Genomic DNA, 11,863 nt, shown 5'->3' on the forward strand with positions numbered 1-11,863 from the left:
CAATGACATGAGACAAAGTATATGTGAACTGCTGTATGAAAAGTGAATTTACTCTGTAAATCTTCACCCAAATCCTAATTAAAAAAAAAAAAAAAAGAATGGTGCTCTACTAAAAATAAATCAATAAACCTGTAGGAGACCAAAAGGTCAACAGTGACTCTAAAGCACAGACGAGAAGATAAAGGAGCAGGGGAACTAGAGAGCTGGAAACGGAACAACCAGAATGCAGTTAAGGAGAGTGTTGACACAGTGTGGAAAATGTAATGTCACTGAACAAGTTGTGCAAAAATTGTCAAGTGGGAACTAACTTGCTATGTCGACTTTCACCAAAAATATAGCAAAATGTTATTTCAAAAAAATAAAAATAAAAGGAGAACCTGGGGTGGACCTTTCTGCCAATTTTTGGAAAGAAGGCAGCAGGAGAAGCAGGAAATGGGGCAGCAAAAAAGCTGTCAATAAACCCTGTGACCTAGACGAAATGATATGTTCCTTGCAGATCACTGCTTATCAAACTGGTATCAGAAAAACGAATCAGAATAATCCTGTATCTGCTCAAGAAACAGAATGTTTAATGAAAAGGCTTCCTATAAAGGAAACTCTAGGCCTTGCAGACCACACTGGTTAACTCTTTCAAAATGGGAGGCAGAATCTATCCAAACTCTTCTACTGAATAGTACAGAAACCACTTTGCATCCTATTCTATGAAGCCAGCATAAACAAAACCTGGCAAGACTCTGTAAGCCTGTTTCTTCCATGAACATAGATGAGAAAATCTTAAAGTGATAGCAAATTGAAGCTAGCAATGCCTAACAAGGATGCAATACCAGCTGTGCAAGAGTCAACATTTGAAATGAACATAAACCAGCACAGTGACAGAAAAAAGAGAAAGCTAAGTGCCTCGTTCCTCTCAGGCTGCTGTACAGATGTACAAGTGGATGGCTTTAACAAATAGGAATTTATTCTCTTACCATTGAGGCTAGAAGTCCAAATTCCAAGTGTGGGCTCCAGGGGCTGGGTGAAGGCCCCTTGACCTTGGGCTTCAGCTCTGCCTCTTATTCCAGACCCACTCGAGCTGAAGGCTTCTTGTAACTCAGGCAGCTGTTGGCTGCTGAGGCTGATGGACCCAAGGTCAGCCAGTAGAATAGAACAATCTCAACATCAGCAGGCCACTGGTTCAAGTCCAGGGACAATCCCAAGATCAGCAGGCAACATGGCAGACCACTAAGATGAAGACTCAGCCAAATGCAGGATCCAGATGTGCCAAAAAGATAGAGAACTTTGCCAAAGCCTCTCCTTATATATTGGAAGCAGGTCATACCCCAAAGGCAGCTCCCTTTCCACTGATTAATGTCTCACAGCAGATTCTACCATGGAAGTGATTACAATCTCATCATGGGGAATAACTACATCCAGCTGTCAAGGCACTCAGAACCACAGCCCAGCCAATTGGGCACACAACCTTAACTAACACACTAGGTAATCTTGGGATATGCAGGAAAAAGTATTCGGTAAAATGTGGTACCTGCTCTTGATTAAAGGAACCTGATGGCACAACTGTTAAGCTACTAACCGAAAGGTTGGTGGTTTGAAACCACCCAGTGGCTCCATAGGAGAAAAGGCCTGGCAATCTGTTTAGCTGTGAGTCAAAAATCAACTTGATGGCACCTAACAACAACAACAACAATATTCTTGATTAAGGATAAAAAAAAAATAATAAATCTCTTTGAACCCTGAGAACAGAGATGCTGGCAAAGGGTACGTACAAAAAACCTGTAACAAACACCATACATGGTGGTGAAATAGTGACTACTTTTGCCCTGATTTTAAGATCAAGAATATCCACTATCAGCACTTCTTTCAACATTATATTGGTATAAAGATTGGAAAGGGAGTCATGAAACATTTGTGATTCAGAAATTCTGTAATTGTGAGTGTAGAAAATTCAAAAGAATCATCAGATAAACCATTAGAATTAATACATGAATTACCAAGTCCACGGGCTACAAGGGCAGTTTTTTAAGGTCTACTTTTATATACCAGCAACAAACGTTAGACAGTTAAAAACCAGCCTGGCTTCATGTTCTGCCACAATATAGGAAATCAAAAAACAAGAGAGCAACATCTAAGAAATTTTGAAGGGAAATATTTGAAACCTGACAAGTTTTCTTCTACGAAGACAACAGCAGTACAGCCTCACGTGTGCAAGGCCGGGGCCGGTTTCTGTGGTGGAACTCTGAGGACCTGCTCCTTGATTGTGGTTATTTCCAGGAAAGCTGTTTGAGGCTGTGTTCCAGCCGCTGGCAAGATGAGGAAAATGCAGCGTTCATGAATGACAGAGACACGGTTTTAAAAGATTAGAAGGAAGTATCAAGTTATTCGAAAACAAGTAACTATAAAATAGATTTAAGTGCACTTATCAAATGTATTTTGGGACATACACACAGTATGACATTTATAATAAGAAATAGACAAACATAGGTCACAACATGGTTGAGAGGTTCAAGGTAATTTTCTCAAAATAATGCAGTTTCATTCCTGACATTCTGGAAAAAAAAAAAATCACTGTCATCTGGTCAATTCCAACTCATAGCAATCCCCATTGGGTTTCCGAGGCTGTAAATCTTTACAGAAGTAAATCACCCCATCTTCCTCCTGCAGAGCAGCTGGTGGGTTTTTGAACCACTGACCTTCTGGTTGACAGCCAAGTACATCATCCACTATGCCACCAGAGTGCCTTTATTCCTGATATTAGTCATTAGATAATGGTAGACTCAAGTATGTTTTAACTTGTTTTATTTTTATTTTAACATGTTTTCTTGAAGTAGAATATATGTACAGAAGCATGCATGTCATAAATGTTCCACTCATTAAATTTCACAAAGTGAATATACTCTTGCAACTATCAAGAAATAGAACATTTTTACACCCCAAAAAGTGAAAGTATATTTTTTATTAAAGTTTGTAAGTGTTGTTGTGTGCTATCGAGTAGACTCCAATTCATAGCAAAACTCTGTAGGACAGAGTAGAACTGCCCTGTAGAGTTCCTAGGCTGTCATCTTTACGGGGGCAGATCACCGGGTCTTTCTCCTACAGAGTCGTCGGTGGTCTGAGCCGCTAGCGTTTCGGTTAGCAGCCAAGCTCCTACCCATTGGGCCACCAGGGCTCCTTAAATTTATCACTACTAGAACCCAACAGCCACTCCTCGGAAGGAAGGTTGGGCAATCTACTTCTGTAGTGATACTGCCTCGGAAACCCAAGGAGGGGTCACTATGAGTTGGGTCTGACTCAACGGCACATAACACACACACAACACACAGAACAAAATTGAAAAGACATCAACCTACCAAAAAAGGTTTACTCGAGTAAAGAAACCAAAATGTTTCAAATGGACAGTAGAGGGCACTCTTAGCCAGCGAAATACAGTAAGCCACCTAAAATCCTCACCCCTGCTGGCAATTGCTGATGCAGAAAAAACCAGGACACTTCGAATGAATGGAATTTGCCAGACAATATCCACAAACAAGTCACTATGTAAAGAGAATATAAAGTTCAAATCCGTATACTTCAGCTGTGCATATGGTGGCATCCCAGTTAGACAGCCATGTGTGGAGAACTTATTTAGTCCATTCACAGCTTTTAATTCCAGGATCTCTCTTAATTTCCTGGCTAAATCCTGGGTCTGCCCCTCATAACACCAGGATCACAATATCAGGCTACTAAGTGAGAGAAGCTCCAGGCTAGGCCACAGACTCTTCCTGTCTACCCAAATTTCAGCAGCTCTTCATCAGTAAATATGGTGGCGTAGTGCCTAAGGCATGTGACTGCTAACCAGAAGGCGGGTGGTTCAAACCCACCAGCCACTCCTTGGAAGGAAGGTTGGGCAATCTACTTCCGCAGAGATACCACCTCAGAAACCCAAAGAGGGGTCGCTGAGTTGGGTCCGAGTCCACGGCTGTGAGTTTGGTTTTGGTTTGCATCCTCTAGTGCTCCTGTAACAGAATACAAGTGGATGGCTTTAACCAATAGACTTATTCTTTCACAGTTTAGGAGCCTAGGAGTCCGAATTCAGAGTACCAGCTCTCAGGTAAAGCTTTCTCTCTGTGTCAGCTCAGGGACAAGGTCCTTGTCTCCTTTCAACACCTGTGGGCCCGGCATTCTTCCAAGATCTCTGTGTTTCTTGGCATAAATTTTCCCCTGGGTCTAGGAGGTTCTTAGCACAGGGACCCCAGGTCCAAAGGACACACTCTGCTCCCAGCTCTTCTTTCGTGGTGGGCGTCAGGTCCCTCTGATCTCTGCTCACTTGTTTACTCTCTTGTATATCTCAAAAGACATTGACTCAAGGGACAATCTGCTCCTGTAGGTTATGCCCCGCCTCATTAACATAACGGCCTGTAATCCTTTCTCATTAACAGTATTTGTTGTTATTGTTATTGTTATTGTTGTTGTTGTTGTTAGGTGCCATCGAGTCATTTCCGACTCAGCGACCCCACGCACAGCAGAACGAAACACCGCCCGATCCCGCGCCAGCTCCACGATCCCTGCTATACTTGAGCCCATCATCACAGCCACTGTGTCAATCCGTATTGTTGAAGGCCTCCCCCTCTTTCATCCACCCTCCACCCTACCAAGCATGACATCCTTCTCCAGGGAATGGTCCCTTCTGACAACATGGCCAAAGTAGGTGAGATGAAGTCTGACCATTCTTGCTTCCAAGGAGCATTTCAGGTGCACTTCCTCTAGGACAGATCTGTTAGTTCTTTTAGCAGTCGATGGTACTTTCAGCATTCTTCACCAGCACCACAACTCAAAAGCATCAACTCTTTGTGATGTTGTTGTTGTTGTTGTTGTTAGAGGCTAGGATTTACCACACATCAGATCACAAAATGGAGGATAATTACATAACACTGAGAATCAAGGCTTCACTAAGTTGACACATTTTAGGGGGACACAATTCAGTCCGTAACAGAATAGTTCTCAATTTATTGTTTGCAAAAACATCGCCAACAAAAATATTGTCAGCTGAAGTTGTATTCTGTTGTGTGTGGGCACTTTCTGACAGGTCCCTGCCTTGCAGGTGTAGTTCTGCTCCAGGCTGGCAGGCAGTCGCAGTAGGGCTCAGGGTGGTATGTGCACACCCGTGTGTATGTGTCCCTGTGAGACAGAGAAGGTGGCATTTCCACTCTACAGGCCCTCCTCTGCCCTGCCACGGTGATTCTTGCTGATGTGGCAGGCTTGGTGGTGTAAACGGTTGAGCTCTCAGCTGCTAAGGAAAAGGTTGGCTGTTCAAACCCTCCCAGCAGCTCCATGGGAGAAAGACTGGGCAATTGTCTAACAAAGATGACAGCCAAGAAAACCCTATGGAGCAGTTCCACTCTGTAACCCACCAGGCTGCCAGGAGTTAGGGCGGAGGGGACAGCAGCTAACAGCAACAGCAGCAGGAGACGTGTGGAGGTAATGTAATGACCTTCCATAATACATTCCAATGTAATGTTAATGTGGCCATGCCAGTAAAAGGTGTGACCTGAACCTCACCACCTCTGAGTTATGAAAAGACCAGAACAGACACAGACATGAGCCCATATTGGGGAAGACACACGTCACGTGAGGATCACCAAGAACCAAGAATGCTCGGGGATGCGAACAAGGAAGGAATCAACATGGCTGAGCCCCTGGTCTGGGCTTAGTCTCCAAAACCATGTGAAAAAATCTTTCTGTTCTTTAAAGGCACTCACATAGCAGCACGACAGTATTTAAATGAACAAGACATACAGTATAAGAGATCAGATGCATGTTGTTGTTGTTGTTGTTAGGTGCCATCAAGTTGGCCGTGATTCATAGCTACGTTGTATACAACAAAACAAAACTTTGCCCATTGCCCGCTCCACGCACCTGTCTTCCAGCAAGTAAAACTAAAGACCACTGAGCTTTCCCCTTTAGTTTAGGGGTACCACATTTCCAAACTCTTTGGTGTGCTGCTTTAAGAATCTCTCATCCGTATGGTTTTATAAATAGGAAAACCACAATTGCTATCCCACCCCCACCTGCACTCCCCCAAAAAAACCACACCCTATGGAGCAGTTGCACTCTGCCACATGGGGTCACTGTGAGTCACGTTTGACTGAACAGCCAACAATAACGCGGCAGCCGTGCTCATTTCCTTTTCCATCCTCTCCCACAGCCACCTCTTGATGCTCAGCAGGGATCAGGAAATCTTTGGAACTAGCCACTATACCTCTATCTTGTTATTTCAAATAATCTGACAGGGTTTGCCCTGTGTATCAGCCACTCCTGGGCCTCAGTGCTGGACAGCCTCTGTGGAAGGCGACAGCAGAGGGCAGCCTTGCTCCACAGCCCCTCCCCCACTCTAATTTCCTCAGCTCTCAGCTGCTCTTCCTGAAGAATTATGGTTTGAAGTAATAGGTGTTTCCTAGGTTAACTGAGGGAGCTCTGGTAGCGTAGTACCTAAGGCACTTGACTGCTAACCAGTAAGCCTGGTGGTTCAAACCCACCAGCCACTTCTCAGAAGGAAGATGGGGCTATCTACTTCCATAGTGATACTGCCTCAAAAACCCAAGGAGAGGTTGCTATGAGTCAGGTCCCACTCGACGGCATATAACAACAGGTTGACTGAAGGTCCATTTTGTTTTAGAAGGAAAAGAGGCCTCCTGAATAGGATGTTCATATTGTCTCATTTTTGTGTCATGTGGTAATCATGAACAAATGTAAAAAAAGACATGATCTTTGCCCTTCAGAAGGTCATAGTATATACCTGAGTTCAAGTCCCACTTAAACTTTTCTGACCTGATTTCTGTCTTTAAACTTAATCCTCAGATGGCTCACTTTCAACTACATTAAAAGTATGTTGTATGTCAGTCATTAGGAGCTCTGGTGGCATAGGGCCTACGGCACTTGACTGCTAACCAGAAGGTTGGTTCAAACCCATCAGCCACTCCTCGGAAGGAAGACTGGGCAATCTACTTCCATAGTGATACTGCCTCGGAAGCCCAAGGTGGGGTGGTATGAGTCAGGTCCAACTCGATGGCACATAACAACAACAACAACAACAACATGTCAATCATTAAATAATTCCACAAGAGTAATCTCTAAAAACCACAGATATATATTAAAGTGACAAAAATTTAAAATAAATAAGTTTCTGGAGTGAGATAATAATAATCCCCAATGCCTATGAAGCACTGGCTGCTAACCAGAAAGTCAGCAGTTCAAAACTACCAGCTGTTTCATGGAGAGAAGATGGGGCAATCTAGTTCTGTAAACATTTACAGCTTTGGAAACTCTATGGGCCTCACTATGAGTTGGAATCGACTCAGTGGCAATGTGACTCAATGTAGCACTTACAATGTACCATTTCAATATGTTTCTTTCATACCCAGTATTAAATGAAACAAGCCTGCTTGCCAGAATCTACCACACTACTTGGCAGTCGTTTGAACAGAATAAGGGGATACTGCATGGTTTACAATAAAAGGTGCATATCAGGGCTGTATCCTTTCACCATACTTGTTCAATCTGTATATTGAGCAAAGAGTTCAAGAAGCTGGAGGAAGATTCATTAACAACCTGCGATATGCAGACAACACAACCTTGCTTGCTGAAAGCGAAGACTTGAAGCACTTACTGATGGAGATAAAAAATTATAGCCTTCAGTATGGGTTATACATCAATATAAAGAAAACAAAAATCCTAACTAGACCAATAAGTAACATCACAATAAATGGAGAAAAGATTGAAGGTGTCAAGGATTTTCTTTTACTTGGAACCACAATCAGTGCCCATGGAAGCAGAAGTCAAGAAATCAAACAACGAGAGGAAGATTCAAGGTGGCGGACTAGGCAGGTACACTATCCAGATCCTTTACAATAAAGACTAGAGAAACCAAGTGAAATGGTTATGGACAACAATCCTAGAACCCAGAGCTCCAAAGGAAAGGATACAGAAGTAGATCACATACCAATGAGAGGAGAGACTGAATGAAAACCGTGAACAAGGAGCAGTAAACTGCTAACTGACACAACATGGCCATTTTGAATTACTGCAAGCGGCATTCCTATTGGAACAGGAACCAGATAACCAACTCCACTTGCCCAGGATTACATCAGAAACCATATCAGCAGTCAGGTGACCAGACAGGTGTGACCTCACCCTTTCCCTTGCACAACTTCCCTATGACCAGAGGCACAACCCCCCCACTCCCACCTACCCAGTGGCCAAACGCCCCCACTGCCAGTGCTGTGTTGTTTTTTTTCTCTTCATCTTTCTGCTTAGTTCTTCTCTCTTCCCCCTTTTTTTTTTCCTTTCCTTTTCTTCCTTTTCCTTTGTACCTCACTTTTTTGGGGGTCCCAAAGAGCAGGCCCCCACCCCAGTGCCCACATGGTTAGCAACACCTGCTCCTATCTCTCCCAGGTCAGAGGTATGAACATCAGTGCTGCGTTCCCACGCAGCTGTGTTTGGTGCTTAGCACTTTGGCCAGTACTGTGCTGCCTTTTTTTCTTTTTTCCTTCTTAGTTCTTCCCTCTTCTCCCCTTGTTTTCCTATTCTTTTCTGTTTTCCGATCCCATGAAGCAGATGCCTGTCCCCCCTCCATGGTCAGTAGCACCCACCCCTCACCCATTGGTAGACAGTGGTGCACACTCCCCCCAAGTGAGCGCTGCATCCCCATTGCAGCTGTGTTTGGCAGCAAACCCTTGTGTTCATTTTGTCCTTTTTTCTTCTGAGTTCTTCTCCACCTTTTTTTTTTCTTTTTCCTTCCTCTTCCCTCCAACACTTTTTTTCCTTCTTCATTTTTTGATCTGATTGAGTGCTTCACCCCATCACCACCTCCATGTTCAGCAGTGCTACCCCAGACTGTCCATATTCAGTGATACATGCTCCCACAGACAAGTGTCACACTTCTGCTACAGCTGTATTTGATGGCTAGCACTGGTGACAGTACTGCGCCACTTTTGTTTTTGTTTGTGTTTTCTTCTTTTCCCTTTTTCTTTCTTCTACATCTCCTTTCTTCTCCCACTCCTTGTTTTTAACTTTTCCTTTTTCCTCTCCTCCACTTCTTTTTTCTTTCTGCCTTTCTCCATCAGTTGGAAGCCAGCAACCCTACCCTGCAATACCCACTACACCTGCCACCCCACCACCTGCTCCATCACCACTGAACCAATGACAGACAACAGCCAACAACTTTTCAGCCTCCCCTCAGCTACTCTGCACAGGTGGTATGTGCCCTGGTGTTGCCAAACTAGAGGCCAGAGTAACATACCTGCCTTCTTTCCCAGATCTATTAAAGCAAAATAAAACAGAAAATCAGGTGAAGCAAACCAACACACAATCAGCAAATTAATACAACATTACAATGTAGGGCCAGAAAATCTCCCAGAGGAAGAAATGCTACTGGAACTACCTGATAAAGGATTCAAAAGAATCCTATTTAGGTACCTTCAATGGATTGAGAGAAAGTTTGAGGAAACACAGACAAACTCAAGGAAAACAGACAAAACTCAAAAAGAATTCAAAAAGAAATCAAAACAAATTGAAAAAATAAATGAAAAATTAGAAATCATACAAAAACAGCACATAGCAATCTAGAAAATTAATACCAAAATTTCAGAAATAGGTAATGTATTGGAAGGACAAAGGAGTAGAATTGAATCAATGGAAGACAGACTTAGCAAGATTGAAGACAAATCTCTTAATACTAATCTGGTAGAGGAATAATCAGGGGGGAAGAAATGAAGAAAACCTAGGAGTTATGCTGGTTGATATCAAGAGGAAAAACTTAAGTGTGATCAGAATTCCAGAACAGGAAGAGATAAAAATAAATAAGTAAATACCTGCAGAAAGTGTTGAAGATTTGTTGAAAGAAAATTTCCCTAATATCATGAAAGAAAAGAAGATATGCATTCAAGAAGTTCAACGAACCCCAAATAGGATAGACCTCAGAAGATAATCACCAAGACATTTCATAATCAAACTTTCCAAAACCAAAGGCAAAAAAATGAATCCTGAAAGCATCTTGGTAAAAATGAAAAGTCACCTACAAAGGATAACCAATAAGACTAAGCTCTGATTTCTCAGCAGAAACCATGTAAGCAAGAAAGTAATGGGATAGCACATACAAAACCCTGAAAGAAAAAAATTTCAACCAAGAATTATATATCCAGTAAAACTGTCTCTCAAATACAATGGCAAAATTAAGACATTCCCAGATAAACAGAAATGAAATGAATTTGTGAAAACCAGAAAAATCTTATAAGAAATGCCCAAGAGAGTCCTCCAGACAGAGAAACTACAATAGCAGATAATTGGAAATTAAGACACACAACAGCATCACCCAGAAATCAATTCAGATATAGAGGTATCAAAAATAAAATAAACCTACAAGACTGAAAATAGGGAATTAGAGATGTCAATTTACAAACAATGGTAAGTGCAAGGCAAACAGAGGGAATAAACATAGTTACGGAACTTCCAAGTGGAGAGGAAGTCAAAATGATGTGAAGAGAAAACACCTTTAACCTTGGGAAAATAATAATGAATTACAGGGGGACCTCAAAGAAAACTAACAAATCATCTCACCAAAATTAAAAAAAAAAAAAAAATCCTAAAGTCTCAGTAAATACAAAACAATAGCAACAAAGGAAATTTAAGGAAAACCATAAACACAATGAACACAGCACAGAAAAATATATTGAACAAAGAAGCCATCAACACCACTAAATATCTTTGCTTTTTAACACTTTAAAGAGGTCTTTGCAGAGATGACCAGCGGGATGACTGGCAGAGATGACCAGCTGAGACAATCGGCAGAGTCAACTGGCAGAAACGGTGACGGCAGAACCGAGATTGGCAGGAGACAGTGGCAGTCTTGCTGGCCCATGGAGCGAGAAAGCTGAGTGAGTGCCTTTGGGTAGGAGCCTTGCTGACAGAGTGGGGTGTACCTAGGCACCCCTATATGCAGGGCTACAAGAGCTTTGTAACACTTTCCCAAGCGGGGCAGAGGCCAGGCCAAGAGCAAGGGCCAGAGAGGCATGCCTGAGGGCATACCAGAGGGGAGATACTGCCAACTAAAGAAATGTATCCTGAGCATTCCCAAACCCAAATTGTGACCTGTTACTTCCCCAATAAAGCTCATAATTGTGAGTATTGTCTGGGACTTCTGTGTGGCCATTGCAACGAATTATAGAACCCGGCAGAGAAGGAGAGAATGCCATGGGAGGGATGATTGGTGTCAGAATTGGTAGAAAAGGTGGTCCCATATTTGGCCTCGTAGTCATCAGCCTTGAGCTGCTGATGGTGATTCTGTCTCCCCCTTGTGGAGTTAGAGGAGGTTAGAAGACGCTGCCCCATGTCCTTTTTGTAGCCACTCTCAGTTGTTTAGGAAGGAATGACAATTTAAAGCAATATGTTTTAAGTAACTCAGAATAATCTAGTCCCAGGCAGTCTGATGGAACACTACAGAGATGCATGCCCTGAGCCAGGCTGGACCATGGCCTAGCAACTCAGTCCGTTTTCCAAGATGGTGGTGATTTGGATCAGCGATGAACTGGTTACCTTCCTAGTCTGCTTGCTCTGTGAGCTGAGAAAGAGAATGTGAAAACTGAAGGGTTATGACTTAAAGTTTATGAGTTATTTCTTTGCATCAGGTTTTTCCTTAAGGTTTCCTAGTATGTTCAAGAAAAACTATAATATGGTTAACTCCACACAATTATATTAGACTGGTACGCTCCTTTCCCAAAAAAATGAACTTTCAGATTTGTGGCTGTCTTGCTTTGGCTTGAGTCCATCTAGTGTGCTAGAGCTTCTTTACTTGTTTATTTCTTTTTACCAGAAACCACCAGGACTATTAGAACCT

The sequence above is a fragment of the Orycteropus afer genome, unplaced genomic scaffold (assembly GCF_000298275.1).
Source record: "Orycteropus afer afer isolate SDZICR_OR568_19922 unplaced genomic scaffold, OryAfe1.0 scaffold00397, whole genome shotgun sequence".
Classification (NCBI taxonomy): domain Eukaryota; kingdom Metazoa; phylum Chordata; class Mammalia; order Tubulidentata; family Orycteropodidae; genus Orycteropus; species Orycteropus afer.